Source organism: Gallinula chloropus (genome assembly GCF_964237585.1).
Source record: "Gallinula chloropus genome assembly, chromosome: 4".
In the NCBI taxonomy this organism is placed as follows: Eukaryota; Metazoa; Chordata; class Aves; order Gruiformes; family Rallidae; genus Gallinula; species Gallinula chloropus.
The window spans coordinates 39,052-55,252 of record NC_140088.1 but is presented as its reverse complement, the minus strand read 5'-3'; the positions used below and the strand labels follow the sequence as shown (position 1 = coordinate 55,252).

The window sequence follows — 16,201 nt, the reverse complement described above, 5'->3', positions numbered from 1 at the left end:
AGTACAATTTTCTGCCGCTCCATAAATAACTTTGATACTTAGTATATGTTAGGAGTGCTTGTGGGAGCTTCAGCCTCTTCTCGAAGCAGTCCCGTCTGTCTAAAGCGCGTGCTTTTAAAAACATCTGTGTGTTACATGCATTAGGAACTAAAACTGCAGCTTGATTTTCCTCCTCTAGGGCTGATTTTTCATAATTGCTTCACACCGGTAACAGAAACGGATAGGCCCTGTTTCGTCAGGGTCAGTCCTGACCTCGTTTAAATGCTGCTGCAAAGCTTCAGTGTTTCAGTTTGCAAGCTGTAAAAATACGTTGTTAAAGATAAGAGTGCTTCTTGGAACTTAAGTGGTAGAACCGCCTTCTCAATGGTAGCTTTTGCTGGCTTGCTTTTGTGCAATGTACATCTTTGCCATTGTGATTTAGCGTGCCTGATTGGTTTAGCATACAGACATTGGCACCCGCTGAGTTGATAAACAGGTCTTTCTCACTGTGCCATTTTTCCACTTCCTTTAATTGTATCTTTTTCAGTCTGTAACCACAGTTAATGTCTTTTTTTTTTAAAAAAAGCACGCTACAGCAGCTTGCTTTGTTCATGTGTTCAAAAGATGTTTGTGGTTGCTTTTCCCCCAGTTGTTGCTTGGTTTTTTTTCCTCTTTAAATGCTTTCTGAAAGGTAGAACTGCATTTCCTTGTAGGGTGCACTTAGACTTTTTCCATGTTATCGGAGTTGTAAGAACATGTCAGTTTCAACACAGAAAAAAGGTCCAGCTTTTGCCACGAGGCTTTTGCCATTAGGGTTTAGCCTAATGTTGCCGAGGAAGCTTTCTTTCTGCTTCCCTCTAAGCCTTACTGTAAAAAAGAAAAAAAGCTGTCATGGGAAAGCCGGTTAAATCGGGCTCGGACCCCAGATTGTCACCGGTTTAATGCAATGAAAGTGTCCTGACTGGACTGAAGCACCCTAAAACACTTTGCGTGCTGCAGCATAAGAATGCAGATGGCTTATCACGCAGTAACTTGGGGATCAGCACCGTTTGCTGCCACTGGCAGAGGCTTTTTTCTTATTCCTTCTGACTGACACGGCGATAGGAGGTGCCTGTTTTGTGGCAGTAGTGCAGCAGCACCATCTCTCGACCCTGCTGCCTCAGACATTGCTTAGCCTCACTGCATTTTGTTTCCTGGTTTTGCTCGGCAGGACAAGTCCTGTTTGGCTGTAATTGCAGGGTTAGAGTGTAATATGAGGAAAGGAGGGTGTTGGCTTAGGAATTTCTGTTCCGCTTGCCACAGTTTTGCCACCAGTATTGCAGTTGGCGAGGTGGCTGTCGGGCGTGGGAATCGCGGGGGTGAGTCTCAGTGTGGGGACAGGTTTGTTGCTGACGCTTCAGCTGTTGGGGTTTTTGAGTTGCTGATGTGTGTTTTCTCATTCTACAGAACCACCTTCATGTTGCGTTCCAGGGAGTGTACTGTGGATGTACAGGAAAGATCTTTCCTGGTGAGACTGTCTATAACCACCGAAGATGTTCGCCAGCTCTGCGCTGAGAAGTTCGAGGTGGACAAGCCGGCAGAGTGCAGCCCGTTTCTTGTTGTCGACGACACCTGGCAGCAGCTGACGGAGCATACCTGCCCTCGGGAAATGAAGGCTGAGTTGCACAGCTGTCCCCAACCCCAGGTCTTCCACTTTGTCTACAAATGTGTTAACAGAGATCTGTGTGGTGCCATTTGTCACAATGATGACTCCACGTTTTAAAAGCAGCAGCTCGTCGTTGGATTTCTGTTCCTCTTGTTAACGGCTGAAAACATCTTTGTTGGCTGGCATTCCTTAGGAGCCGAGACTGGTCTTAAACCAGGATTGCCCAGTAAAAATCCCTTAGCCACATCAGGCATAGCTTAGAAAACCCCATGTAAATCGTGCCCAGGGCCGGTTATGCAGACTATTCCACCAGCGTGTTTGAGCGAACAGCCACAAGACTCTGCTGCAGCATATCATATCGTGGCCCTCGGCAGGTTGTCTGCTGTGGTGTGCAAATGTCTTATTTTTTTTTGCACCTGGCCTCTAGCCACATGTCATTTTGATTTATATACGTGTATGCTAGACAAGCATTGCAGTAAACTGGCTGGTGTTAGCTTGGGTTCGACTTGTCCCATTCAGGGCATCAGTTAACTCAGAATTACCTGGATGATTGATTGCATTCTTCCCTGTTTTTTTTTTTGTTGTTTTTGTTTTTTTTAATTACAGAAAATTGTGGGGGTTTATTATAGACATCTTGCAGCAGTTGCAGGTAGACTGTCAGGGTCGTCTTCTAAAAATATTTTTTCAGCTGTAAAGAATTCTGTAATTATGCATGTGATTTTAACATTCAATATACAAGAATAAGTCTCTTTCGGGTTTTGGCGTATTGCATTTAAGGTCTCTATGGTTTCTCCTCTTTTCCTGTTACAGGTGAGTTCTTGGGAGCTTGTGGTACCTGTAAGAAGGTCGTAGTATTGGCGCTGGTGATTTCATTGCCTTTATCTGAACTGGATGTACTGTTACCTGGGTTAGTGTTTCTATCCATTGGTTTAGACAGCCTTGTGGGTAGGAAGAGGAAGTTGAAAGAAAAGGATGTAGAGAAGGGGCAGAGAAAGAACGCAGAGAACCGAGTTTAGGATTAAAATGTGTTAGTCTGTCTGCTGGTGCAGGCTCCTCTCAGAAAATGAGCCAAGGAGGTTGGTAAGGTGTTTGTAGTTTTACTGATTTTTTTTTTTTTCCTGGTTTTTGTGGCTATAGGGGTTGGGTGGGTTGGTTTTTTTACAGGCTCTGGGATTTGTGGGGTTAGTGTGGGCTTGTGAGGATTTTCTGTTGGTTTGTTTTTTTTAACTGGGGTTCTAAGGGGGGGTTTTGGTTCTCTGCCTTTTGAAGGCTTTGGGGTTCTGTGGGTTGCGGGTTTGGGGGAGGGCTAGGGGCTTCTGTGGTGTTTTGAGTTCCCGCAGCTTTTTCTTGTGGGGTCTGGGGTTTGTGTGTGTCTTTAATGGGGGTTTGTGGCTTCTTTGGTTTTTGGGCTTTGTGGGGGTTTCTAGTTTGTGGGAATTCTTTGGGTATTTTGGTTTGGTTTTTCTTAGGCTGAGAGGCTTTAGGAGGAAAGCCTGTTCTGAGCGTGGTGTTCTCCTTGTAACAGAAGCAGGGTCTCACTGTGGCATGCCAGCTGTCGTGGCTAACAAGGGAGCTTTTTTGTTTTGTGTTGTTATAAATATTACAAGAGTTCCACTTTGTAAAATGCTTTTGTGATGAGTTCAGGCTACGTCTTGCATCCATTGAAAGCAGTATTTACTGGGGCTGAGTCTTCCTGTTTGGAGCTGAGGAAGGAAGTATGGATTGAATAACAATGTATTGGTTTTTGACCTGCAGATGGTGGAAGAAAGTGAGGAAAGACTAACAGAAGAGCAGATTGAGTCACTTCTCCAGGCAGTCTACCAGTCTTCTTCCAGGGGATCCAGAAGAACAGCCAAGAGACTTGGCAATGTTGGCTGAAGACGAAGGTGACCAAACCTTGGAGGCATCTCAGCCCAAAGCTGGCAACGGTTTCGACAGAGGAGAACCGGCTAACAATTTTCTGGGTTATACTTGGCAGCAGTTTACTGTTGTATTGGACATTGTTGTAAAATGCCTTAGAATTTTTATTATTCAGAGGTGATGAGGGAACCAGTTGTTTCCAAGAAAGCGTGGCCAAGGCCACTGTTGTTGTGGCATCTTTCCATCGATGGGGCTGGCAGCAGCTGAGTCAGGGCGGTTGGCTCTTTTTGGGGGACTATGGGGTCTTTACAGGGTCTCTTTTTGGTGGGGTCTAGGGCTTTTGGGGGGGGTTCTCTAAGGGGGGGTGTGGGGTTCTTTGAGGGGATCTTTATGGGGTCTCATTTTGGGGGGGATGTGAGGGGCTTGGGGGCGTCTTTAAGGAGTCTCAGGTTTTTTGGGGGGTGGTTAGGGTTCTTTATGGGGTCTGTTTGGGGGGTCTGGGTTTTTTGGGGGGGCTCTTTGGGGAGTTGGGGGGCCCTAAGGGCCTTTTTAGGGGATCGTGGGGGGGCTCTTTGGGGGGGGGGGTGTGTCTCTGAGGGGTTCTGGGGGGGTCTCTCTAGGGTCTATTTTTGGGGTGTTGGGGGTTCCTTCGGGGGTCTTCTAGGGGGTCAGGGGCCATGGTGGGGTTCGAGGGCTCTCAGAGGGGTCGCAGTAGGGTTGGGAGGGGGGTTGAATTCGCTGGAGGAGATGGGGGGTTGTTAATGAGCGCAGGTCAGCGGCAGACGGGTAATTAGTGGGGCAGGGGGAGCCGAAAAGGGCCGAGCAGAGGCGGAGAGATACGAGCAGAGGCGGAGAGATACGAGCACTGGCGGAAAGGCCCGAGCACTGGCGGAAAGGCCCGAGCGGGGATTCGAACACGGGGGTCCTCGGTGCTGCCGCCTTGCGGACACGCAGCGGTACTGCGCCCGGGTGGCGCAGCGCACGGAAGCCGCCGCGTTCTGCTGCCTCCGTGCACACTCGCCGCGTTCCTGCGCGGGTGCGCGCAGAGCCCGCTGCGTGCGGACTGCGGCCGGGCGGCGCAGCGCGAGCGGCAGGGCGCTTTAACGAGGGACGCCGCCATTGCGGGGCGGCCGCTCCCTCCCGGTGAGGGGGGGGTTCCGCCGCCCGTCGCGGGGTCGGCCGGGGCACTGTCAGGTCCGGGGAACCCCCGAAGGCGATGGGACTCCCTCGGGGGGGGTCAGATTTTGGGAGGGGGCGCGCGGGGGGGGGGGGTCACTGTCATGTGCGGGGATTCGAACACGGGGTGAGGTCGCCCATCCGGGCGCTGACCGAGCTGGTACCTGCTTAGCTTCCCGGACGGGGAAGCTGTGAGGTCACCGGACGCTCCCTCCCGGAGAGGCGCCGGTACCCCCCCCCCCGCCCTCGCGGGATCGCTCGGTGCTGCCGCCTTGCGGACACGCAGCGGTACTGCGCCCGGGTGGCGCAGCGCACGGAAGCCGCAGCGCTCCGAAAGTTCCCTCCCGGTGAGGCGGGGTTTCCTTCGCCCGTCGCGGGGTCGGCCGGGGCACTGTCAGGTCCGGGGAACCCTCGAAGGTGATGGGACTCCCTCGGGGGGGGTCAGATTTTGGGAGGAGGGGCGCACGTGGCGGCGGCACTGTTAGGTGCGGGGATTCGAAGACGGGGTGAGGTCGCCCATCCGGGCGCTGACCGAACTGGTCCCTGCTTAGCTTCCCGAACGGGGCAGCTGTGCTGTGTAGCCCCCCCCAAGCTCGCGCCCCCCAACGGGGGCCCGGAAGCCCCCCGGCGGCCATTTTTCCGTCGGAGCCGCACGGAGATGGGCGCCGCCATGCTCGGAAACCCCCCGGCCGCCTTTTAACCGCCGGAGCCGCACGGAGATGGGCGCCGCCATGCCCGGAAGCCTCCCGGCGGCCATTTTTCCGTCGTAGCCGCACGGAGATGGGCGCCGCCATGCCCGGAAGCCCCCCGGCCGCCTTTTAACCGCCGAAGCCGCACGGAGATGGGCGCCGCCATGCCCGGAAGCCCCCCGGCGGCCATTTTTCCGCCGGAGCCGCACGGAGATGGGCGCCGCCATGCCCGTAAGCCCCTCGGTCGCCATTTAACCGCCGGAGCCGTACGGAGATGGGCGCCGCCATGCCCGGAAGTCCTCCGGCGGCCATTTTTCCGCCGGAGCCGCACTGTAATGTTTCCCGGCATGCCCCGCTCCCTTGCGGGGGAGTATATCCCGGCATGCCCCGCTCCTTTCCGGGGCAGTATATCCCGGCATGCCCCGCTCCTTTCCGGGCAGTATAACCGCGGAGCTGCCACGAGGAGCCTGCCCGTGCTTTCCGGGGCGATGAGGGGGCCCGTCGGGATGCCGGCGCTCCCTCCCGGTGAGGCTCCGGTTCCGCCGCCCGTCGCGGGGTCGGCCGGGGCCGGGCGGTCGGCGGGTCGCGGCGCGAGTGGTCGCGGCGGGCCGGGGGTCGGTGCGGGGCGCGCGGGCGGCGAGGCGCCGCGCCTTCCACCCCCCCCCAGCCGCGGCCGGCCTTCTGCCGGCGCCGGTCCGTGCCGGGACGTGTCTCCGCGGCGTCCGGCGGGGTGTCCGGGCCGGGAGGGGGGGCTCCGCGCCGCGCGGGCAGTGCGCGGAGGGGGTCGCGGCGGGGGCTTGGGGGTGCGGCCGGGCCAGAGCTCCCGTTCCCCGAGCAGCCGGCACGGGAGACACGGGGCACCGAAGGGGCCGGCGGGGCGGGGCGCGACTGGACTCTTCCGGTCAGTCTGAGCGTGTCCGGGCCGCGGGGCTGGCAGGTTTGGGGGGATTTGGGGGTTTGCGTGGGTCTGTGTCTCTCTCTAGTTGCGGCTTGTGGGTTTTCTGTCTCGCGGGGCTGTTTTGGCAGAGGAGGGCTTAGGGCTTCTCTTGTGGCTGCTGTGGCGTGCAGTGGTTATCGGGGGTTCTTGTGGTGTCTGGGGTTTCCGGGTTTGCTGGTTTCTTCGGCTCGGTGGTTATTTTGCTCTGGTCTTTTGTTGGTTTTCTGGTTTGGGTTTCTTTTGTGGTTTTAATTGGGTTTTTGGGGGTTCCGTGGCTCGCAGGGTTTCTATAATTTTTTTATGGTAAATGAAAATGGAGCACAGGTTCTGCTCTGCCTTTTGTTTCCTTGTCAGCCTTTGTTGCCCTTGTGAAATGTCCAAGCCCATTGGAGACATTACTGTTTGGCTTGCTATTTGAGCTTTCTTCTTGGATACCTTGTACCCATTAAGTCCCCAAAAGTTTAAGAGTTGGGTGGTTACCCATCCAGAACCTGTTGTCCTTCTTGTGAGTCTTGGTCCTTCCCAGCCCTCCACTGACCCCTGCCCTTTCTTACTACTCCTCTGATTTTTTTTTTTTTTTCCCCTTGCCTGTACTTCTCTATTCTACTGTCCTGCTCCCTTTTCTTCTCTCCCTTTCCCTTTCTTCATCTCCCTCTCCCTTTTCTTTTTCTCTCTGTGCTTTTTTCCTGCTTTCTCTTCCTCCTTTTTTCGTCTTCCGTCTCTGTCCTGCAGGCCACTGCAGTTACTTTCCTTTTCCATCTCTTTGTCGTGATCTGCACCTGTCTTGTTTTCTCCAACAATTTCTCTAGCCTGTTGTCTGGTGTTCTTTTTTTTTTTTTTTTCATTCTATATCTCACTGTCCCAGGCAGCAAGCTGACCCTTGAATATGCTTTATTCTCCATAAATGCAGGTGCTGTTGGCAGCAGTTCATGAAACGAGGGGCATCTCCAGCAGATCCTGCAGAAGACAGAGTTGCTGCCTGAGGAGAGCACGCCTCAAAGTGTGCATCGTCAGATTTGCGCTCGCTAGAGAGTATGGGACGAAGCTGGCATTGGCGTCCTGTCCAGCCAGTGTCAGGTGACACCCACTTTGCTGCGCACTGGTTACAGGAGGATCTAGAGTAATACAGATGTACTTCTCAGCGAAGGCAGCGAAGCAACACTTTCCTTTCAAACGGTGAGGCTGGTAAGGAAAGCGCAGTTTGTCTCTGACTGTCTCTATTCCCTTTGTCTCAGGGAGGCTGAATGAAAATGATGACTTCTTGACTGTGTTATCACACTGGGTGAGTAGGTGTGACATGCTGGAGCTGGATACTGAAGTTGAGTACGTGGTGGAATCGATGGATCTGTGTTTTCTGCATGGAGAAGGTAACCTGTCATTCGTTTATTTTTCTTAAAATGAAGCAAAGGACTAGGGAAGGTGGGCTCTTCTTCACAGCGCAGATTTTGATGACATTGTTGGAGTAGAAATCCATCCAAGGGTGGTCCTAAAGTTGGCAACATCAGTAGCATAACAAGAGAGTCTCATGGTTCCACTGTAAAGTGGAAGTACAGAAAGCTGTTCAGCTCGCAGAGTGCAGGCCTGTGTGACCTGGGAATCTACTGATGGACTCTGCCTTATGAGGTGAGATATTTTCGATCGAGCAGGGGGAGTCATCGTGACTTAACAATGTGGTAGCTACACTTGTGATGGGCTCCTGCAGTTTTATCAGCTATCGGACCCCGGAAGGCCTTCATCCTCCCTCCGTCTCTAGGATGAAAAGGCAAAAAATGCCATATTGTGAGGATGATTGAGTACAATTTTCTGCCGCTCCATAAATAACTTTGATACTTAGTATATGTTAGGAGTGCTTGTGGGAGCTTCAGCCTCTTCTCGAAGCAGTCCCGTCTGTCTAAAGCGCGTGCTTTTAAAAACATCTGTGTGTTACATACATTAGGAACTAAAACTGCAGCTTGATTTTCCTCCTCTAGGGCTGATTTTTCATAATTGCTTCACCCCGGTAACAGAAACGGATAGGCCCTGTTTCGTCAGGGTCAGTCCTGACCTCGTTTAAATGCTGCTGCAAAGCTTCAGTGTTTCAGTTTGCAAGCTGTAAAAATACGTTGTTAAAGATAAGAGTGCTTCTTGGAACTTAAGTGGTAGAACCGCCTTCTCAATGGTAGCTTTTGCTGGCTTGCTTTTGTGCAATGTACATCTTTGCCATTGTGATTTAGCGTGCCTGATTGGTTTAGCATACAGACATTGGCACCCGCTGAGTTGATAAACAGGTCTTTCTCACTGTGCCATTTTTCCACTTCCTTTAATTGTATCTTTTTCAGTCTGTAACCACAGTTAATGTCTTTTTTTTTTAAAAAAAGCACGCTACAGCAGCTTGCTTTGTTCATGTGTTCAAAAGATGTTTGTGGTTGCTTTTCCCCCAGTTGTTGCTTGGTTTTTTTTCCTCTTTAAATGCTTTCTGAAAGGTAGAACTGCATTTCCTTGTAGGGTGCACTTAGACTTTTTCCATGTTATCGGAGTTGTAAGAACATGTCAGTTTCAACACAGAAAAAAGGTCCAGCTTTTGCCACGAGGCTTTTGCCATTAGGGTTTAGCCTAATGTTGCCGAGGAAGCTTTCTTTCTGCTTCCCTCTAAGCCTTACTGTAAAAAAGAAAAAAAGCTGTCATGGGAAAGCCGGTTAAATCGGGCTCGGACCCCAGATTGTCACCGGTTTAATGCAATGAAAGTGTCCTGACTGGACTGAAGCACCCTAAAACACTTTGCGTGCTGCAGCATAAGAATGCAGATGGCTTATCACGCAGTAACTTGGGGATCAGCACCGTTTGCTGCCACTGGCAGAGGCTTTTTTCTTATTCCTTCTGACTGACACGGCGATAGGAGGTGCCTGTTTTGTGGCAGTAGTGCAGCAGCACCATCTCTCGACCCTGCTGCCTCAGACATTGCTTAGCCTCACTGCATTTTGTTTCCTGGTTTTGCTCGGCAGGACAAGTCCTGTTTGGCTGTAATTGCAGGGTTAGAGTGTAATATGAGGAAAGGAGGGTGTTGGCTTAGGAATTTCTGTTCCGCTTGCCACAGTTTTGCCACCAGTATTGCAGTTGGCGAGGTGGCTGTCGGGCGTGGGAATCGCGGGGGTGAGTCTCAGTGTGGGGACAGGTTTGTTGCTGACGCTTCAGCTGTTGGGGTTTTTGAGTTGCTGATGTGTGTTTTCTCATTCTACAGAACCACCTTCATGTTGCGTTCCAGGGAGTGTACTGTGGATGTACAGGAAAGATCTTTCCTGGTGAGACTGTCTATAACCACCGAAGATGTTCGCCAGCTCTGCGCTGAGAAGTTCGAGGTGGACAAGCCGGCAGAGTGCAGCCCGTTTCTTGTTGTCGACGACACCTGGCAGCAGCTGACGGAGCATACCTGCCCTCGGGAAATGAAGGCTGAGTTGCACAGCTGTCCCCAACCCCAGGTCTTCCACTTTGTCTACAAATGTGTTAACAGAGATCTGTGTGGTGCCATTTGTCACAATGATGACTCCACGTTTTAAAAGCAGCAGCTCGTCGTTGGATTTCTGTTCCTCTTGTTAACGGCTGAAAACATCTTTGTTGGCTGGCATTCCTTAGGAGCCGAGACTGGTCTTAAACCAGGATTGCCCAGTAAAAATCCCTTAGCCACATCAGGCATAGCTTAGAAAACCCCATGTAAATCGTGCCCAGGGCCGGTTATGCAGACTATTCCACCAGCGTGTTTGAGCGAACAGCCACAAGACTCTGCTGCAGCATATCATATCGTGGCCCTCGGCAGGTTGTCTGCTGTGGTGTGCAAATGTCTTATTTTTTTTTGCACCTGGCCTCTAGCCACATGTCATTTTGATTTATATACGTGTATGCTAGACAAGCATTGCAGTAAACTGGCTGGTGTTAGCTTGGGTTCGACTTGTCCCATTCAGGGCATCAGTTAACTCAGAATTACCTGGATGATTGATTGCATTCTTCCCTGTTTTTTTTTTTGTTGTTTTTGTTTTTTTTAATTACAGAAAATTGTGGGGGTTTATTATAGACATCTTGCAGCAGTTGCAGGTAGACTGTCAGGGTCGTCTTCTAAAAATATTTTTTCAGCTGTAAAGAATTCTGTAATTATGCATGTGATTTTAACATTCAATATACAAGAATAAGTCTCTTTCGGGTTTTGGCGTATTGCATTTAAGGTCTCTATGGTTTCTCCTCTTTTCCTGTTACAGGTGAGTTCTTGGGAGCTTGTGGTACCTGTAAGAAGGTCGTAGTATTGGCGCTGGTGATTTCATTGCCTTTATCTGAACTGGATGTACTGTTACCTGGGTTAGTGTTTCTATCCATTGGTTTAGACAGCCTTGTGGGTAGGAAGAGGAAGTTGAAAGAAAAGGATGTAGAGAAGGGGCAGAGAAAGAACGCAGAGAACCGAGTTTAGGATTAAAATGTGTTAGTCTGTCTGCTGGTGCAGGCTCCTCTCAGAAAATGAGCCAAGGAGGTTGGTAAGGTGTTTGTAGTTTTACTGATTTTTTTTTTTTTTTCCCCCTGGTTTTTGTGGCTATAGGGGTTGGGTGGGTTGGTTTTTTTACAGGCTCTGGGATTTGTGGGGTTAGTGTGGGCTTGTGAGGATTTTCTGTTGGTTTGTTTTTTTTAACTGGGGTTCTAAGGGGGGGTTTTGGTTCTCTGCCTTTTGAAGGCTTTGGGGTTCTGTGGGTTGCGGGTTTGGGGGAGGGCTAGGGGCTTCTGTGGTGTTTTGAGTTCCCGCAGCTTTTTCTTGTGGGGTCTGGGGTTTGTGTGTGTCTTTAATGGGGGTTTGTGGCTTCTTTGGTTTTTGGGCTTTGTGGGGGTTTCTAGTTTGTGGGAATTCTTTGGGTATTTTGGTTTGGTTTTTCTTAGGCTGAGAGGCTTTAGGAGGAAAGCCTGTTCTGAGCGTGGTGTTCTCCTTGTAACAGAAGCAGGGTCTCACTGTGGCATGCCAGCTGTCGTGGCTAACAAGGGAGCTTTTTTGTTTTGTGTTGTTATAAATATTACAAGAGTTCCACTTTGTAAAATGCTTTTGTGATGAGTTCAGGCTACGTCTTGCATCCATTGAAAGCAGTATTTACTGGGGCTGAGTCTTCCTGTTTGGAGCTGAGGAAGGAAGTATGGATTGAATAACAATGTATTGGTTTTTGACCTGCAGATGGTGGAAGAAAGTGAGGAAAGACTAACAGAAGAGCAGATTGAGTCACTTCTCCAGGCAGTCTACCAGTCTTCTTCCAGGGGATCCAGAAGAACAGCCAAGAGACTTGGCAATGTTGGCTGAAGACGAAGGTGACCAAACCTTGGAGGCATCTCAGCCCAAAGCTGGCAACGGTTTCGACAGAGGAGAACCGGCTAACAATTTTCTGGGTTATACTTGGCAGCAGTTTACTGTTGTATTGGACATTGTTGTAAAATGCCTTAGAATTTTTATTATTCAGAGGTGATGAGGGAACCAGTTGTTTCCAAGAAAGCGTGGCCAAGGCCACTGTTGTTGTGGCATCTTTCCATCGATGGGGCTGGCAGCAGCTGAGTCAGGGCGGTTGGCTCTTTTTGGGGGACTATGGGGTCTTTACAGGGTCTCTTTTTGGTGGGGTCTAGGGCTTTTGGGGGGGGTTCTCTAAGGGGGGGTGTGGGGTTCTTTGAGGGGATCTTTATGGGGTCTCATTTTGGGGGGGATGTGAGGGGCTTGGGGGCGTCTTTAAGGAGTCTCAGGTTTTTTGGGGGGTGGTTAGGGTTCTTTATGGGGTCTGTTTGGGGGGTCTGGGTTTTTTGGGGGGGCTCTTTGGGGAGTTGGGGGGCCCTAAGGGCCTTTTTAGGGGATCGTGGGGGGGCTCTTTGGGGGGGGGGGGTGTGTCTCTGAGGGGTTCTGGGGGGGTCTCTCTAGGGTCTATTTTTGGGGTGTTGGGGGTTCCTTCGGGGGTCTTCTAGGGGGTCAGGGGCCATGGTGGGGTTCGAGGGCTCTCAGAGGGGTCGCAGTAGGGTTGGGAGGGGGGTTGAATTCGCTGGAGGAGATGGGGGGTTGTTAATGAGCGCAGGTCAGCGGCAGACGGGTAATTAGTGGGGCAGGGGGAGCCGAAAAGGGCCGAGCAGAGGCGGAGAGATACGAGCAGAGGCGGAGAGATACGAGCACTGGCGGAAAGGCCCGAGCACTGGCGGAAAGGCCCGAGCGGGGATTCGAACACGGGGGTCCTCGGTGCTGCCGCCTTGCGGACACGCAGCGGTACTGCGCCCGGGTGGCGCAGCGCACGGAAGCCGCCGCGTTCTGCTGCCTCCGTGCACACTCGCCGCGTTCCTGCGCGGGTGCGCGCAGAGCCCGCTGCGTGCGGACTGCGGCCGGGCGGCGCAGCGCGAGCGGCAGGGCGCTTTAACGAGGGACGCCGCCATTGCGGGGCGGCCGCTCCCTCCCGGTGAGGGGGGGGTTCCGCCGCCCGTCGCGGGGTCGGCCGGGGCACTGTCAGGTCCGGGGAACCCCCGAAGGCGATGGGACTCCCTCGGGGGGTCAGATTTTGGGAGGGGGCGCGCGGGGGGGGGGGGGTCACTGTCATGTGCGGGGATTCGAACACGGGGTGAGGTCGCCCATCCGGGCGCTGACCGAGCTGGTACCTGCTTAGCTTCCCGGACGGGGAAGCTGTGAGGTCACCGGACGCTCCCTCCCGGAGAGGCGCCGGTACCCCCCCCCCCGCCCTCGCGGGATCGCTCGGTGCTGCCGCCTTGCGGACACGCAGCGGTACTGCGCCCGGGTGGCGCAGCGCACGGAAGCCGCAGCGCTCCGAAAGTTCCCTCCCGGTGAGGCGGGGTTTCCTTCGCCCGTCGCGGGGTCGGCCGGGGCACTGTCAGGTCCGGGGAACCCTCGAAGGTGATGGGACTCCCTCGGGGGGGGTCAGATTTTGGGAGGAGGGGCGCACGTGGCGGGGGCACTGTTAGGTGCGGGGATTCGAAGACGGGGTGAGGTCGCCCATCCGGGCGCTGACCGAACTGGTCCCTGCTTAGCTTCCCGAACGGGGCAGCTGTGCTGTGTAGCCCCCCCCAAGCTCGCGCCCCCCAACGGGGGCCCGGAAGCCCCCCGGCGGCCATTTTTCCGTCGGAGCCGCACGGAGATGGGCGCCGCCATGCTCGGAAACCCCCCGGCCGCCTTTTAACCGCCGGAGCCGCACGGAGATGGGCGCCGCCATGCCCGGAAGCCTCCCGGCGGCCATTTTTCCGCCGTAGCCGCACGGAGATGGGCGCCGCCATGCCCGGAAGCCCCCCGGCCGCCTTTTAACCGCCGAAGCCGCACGGAGATGGGCGCCGCCATGCCCGGAAGCCCCCCGGCGGCCATTTTTCCGCCGTAGCCGCACGGAGATGGGCGCCGCCATGCCCGTAAGCCCCTCGGTCGCCATTTAACCGCCGGAGCCGTACGGAGATGGGCGCCGCCATGCCCGGAAGTCCTCCGGCGGCCATTTTTCCGCCGGAGCCGCACTGTAATGTTTCCCGGCATGCCCCGCTCCCTTGCGGGGGAGTATATCCCGGCATGCCCCGCTCCTTTCCGGGGCAGTATATCCCGGCATGCCCCGCTCCTTTCCGGGCAGTATAACCGCGGAGCTGCCACGAGGAGCCTGCCCGTGCTTTCCGGGGCGATGAGGGGGCCCGTCGGGATGCCGGCGCTCCCTCCCGGTGAGGCTCCGGTTCCGCCGCCCGTCGCGGGGTCGGCCGGGGCCGGGCGGTCGGCGGGTCGCGGCGCGAGTGGTCGCGGCGGGCCGGGGGTCGGTGCGGGGCGCGCGGGCGGCGAGGCGCCGCGCCTTCCACCCCCCCCCAGCCGCGGCCGGCCTTCTGCCGGCGCCGGTCCGTGCCGGGACGTGTCTCCGCGGCGTCCGGCGGGGTGTCCGGGCCGGGAGGGGGGGCTCCGCGCCGCGCGGGCAGTGCGCGGAGGGGGTCGCGGCGGGGGCTTGGGGGTGCGGCCGGGCCAGAGCTCCCGTTCCCCGAGCAGCCGGCACGGGAGACACGGGGCACCGAAGGGGCCGGCGGGGCGGGGCGCGACTGGACTCTTCCGGTCAGTCTGAGCGTGTCCGGGCCGCGGGGCTGGCAGGTTTGGGGGGATTTGGGGGTTTGCGTGGGTCTGTGTCTCTCTCTAGTTGCGGCTTGTGGGTTTTCTGTCTCGCGGGGCTGTTTTGGCAGAGGAGGGCTTAGGGCTTCTCTTGTGGCTGCTGTGGCGTGCAGTGGTTATCGGGGGTTCTTGTGGTGTCTGGGGTTTCCGGGTTTGCTGGTTTCTTCGGCTCGGTGGTTATTTTGCTCTGGTCTTTTGTTGGTTTTCTGGTTTGGGTTTCTTTTGTGGTTTTAATTGGGTTTTTGGGGGTTCCGTGGCTCGCAGGGTTTCTATAATTTTTTTATGGTAAATGAAAATGGAGCACAGGTTCTGCTCTGCCTTTTGTTTCCTTGTCAGCCTTTGTTGCCCTTGTGAAATGTCCAAGCCCATTGGAGACATTACTGTTTGGCTTGCTATTTGAGCTTTCTTCTTGGATACCTTGTACCCATTAAGTCCCCAAAAGTTTAAGAGTTGGGTGGTTACCCATCCAGAACCTGTTGTCCTTCTTGTGAGTCTTGGTCCTTCCCAGCCCTCCACTGACCCCTGCCCTTTCTTACTACTCCTCTGATTTTTTTTTTTTTTTCCCCTTGCCTGTACTTCTCTATTCTACTGTCCTGCTCCCTTTTCTTCTCTCCCTTTCCCTTTCTTCATCTCCCTCTCCCTTTTCTTTTTCTCTCTGTGCTTTTTTCCTGCTTTCTCTTCCTCCTTTTTTCGTCTTCCGTCTCTGTCCTGCAGGCCACTGCAGTTACTTTCCTTTTCCATCTCTTTGTCGTGATCTGCACCTGTCTTGTTTTCTCCAACAATTTCTCTAGCCTGTTGTCTGGTGTTCTTTTTTTTTTTTTTTTCATTCTATATCTCACTGTCCCAGGCAGCAAGCTGACCCTTGAATATGCTTTATTCTCCATAAATGCAGGTGCTGTTGGCAGCAGTTCATGAAACGAGGGGCATCTCCAGCAGATCCTGCAGAAGACAGAGTTGCTGCCTGAGGAGAGCACGCCTCAAAGTGTGCATCGTCAGATTTGCGCTCGCTAGAGAGTATGGGACGAAGCTGGCATTGGCGTCCTGTCCAGCCAGTGTCAGGTGACACCCACTTTGCTGCGCACTGGTTACAGGAGGATCTAGAGTAATACAGATGTACTTCTCAGCGAAGGCAGCGAAGCAACACTTTCCTTTCAAACGGTGAGGCTGGTAAGGAAAGCGCAGTTTGTCTCTGACTGTCTCTATTCCCTTTGTCTCAGGGAGGCTGAATGAAAATGATGACTTCTTGACTGTGTTATCACACTGGGTGAGTAGGTGTGACATGCTGGAGCTGGATACTGAAGTTGAGTACGTGGTGGAATCGATGGATCTGTGTTTTCTGCATGGAGAAGGTAACCTGTCATTCGTTTATTTTTCTTAAAATGAAGCAAAGGACTAGGGAAGGTGGGCTCTTCTTCACAGCGCAGATTTTGATGACATTGTTGGAGTAGAAATCCATCCAAGGGTGGTCCTAAAGTTGGCAACATCAGTAGCATAACAAGAGAGTCTCATGGTTCCACTGTAAAGTGGAAGTACAGAAAGCTGTTCAGCTCGCAGAGTGCAGGCCTGTGTGACCTGGGAATCTACTGATGGACTCTGCCTTATGAGGTGAGATATTTTCGATCGAGCAGGGGGAGTCATCGTGACTTAACAATGTGGTAGCTACACTTGTGATGGGCTCCTGCAGTTTTATCAGCTATCGGACCCCGGAAGGCCTTCATCCTCCCTCCGTCTCTAGGATGAAAAGGCAAAAAATGCCATATTGTGAGGATGATTGAGTACAATTTTCTGCCGCTCCATAAATAACTTTGATACTT

General features: G+C 53.7%; 2 long non-coding RNA genes across 2 annotated transcripts; both read left to right on the top strand.

Annotated features, from left to right (window-relative positions):
• Window positions 1–1,230: 1,230 nt before the first annotated feature.
• LOC311191624 lies at window positions 1,231–3,706 on the top strand. The gene is made up of 3 exons (XR_014617294.1): window positions 1,231–1,663; window positions 2,435–2,531; window positions 3,380–3,706. It is a non-coding gene; the product is annotated as an uncharacterized lncRNA (long non-coding RNA).
• A 5,602-nt stretch (window positions 3,707–9,308) lies between these two features.
• LOC311191617 lies at window positions 9,309–11,789 on the top strand. Its single transcript, XR_014617293.1, has 3 exons — window positions 9,309–9,741; window positions 10,513–10,609; window positions 11,463–11,789. It is a non-coding gene; the product is annotated as an uncharacterized lncRNA (long non-coding RNA).
• The last annotated feature ends 4,412 nt before the right edge of the window (window positions 11,790–16,201 follow it).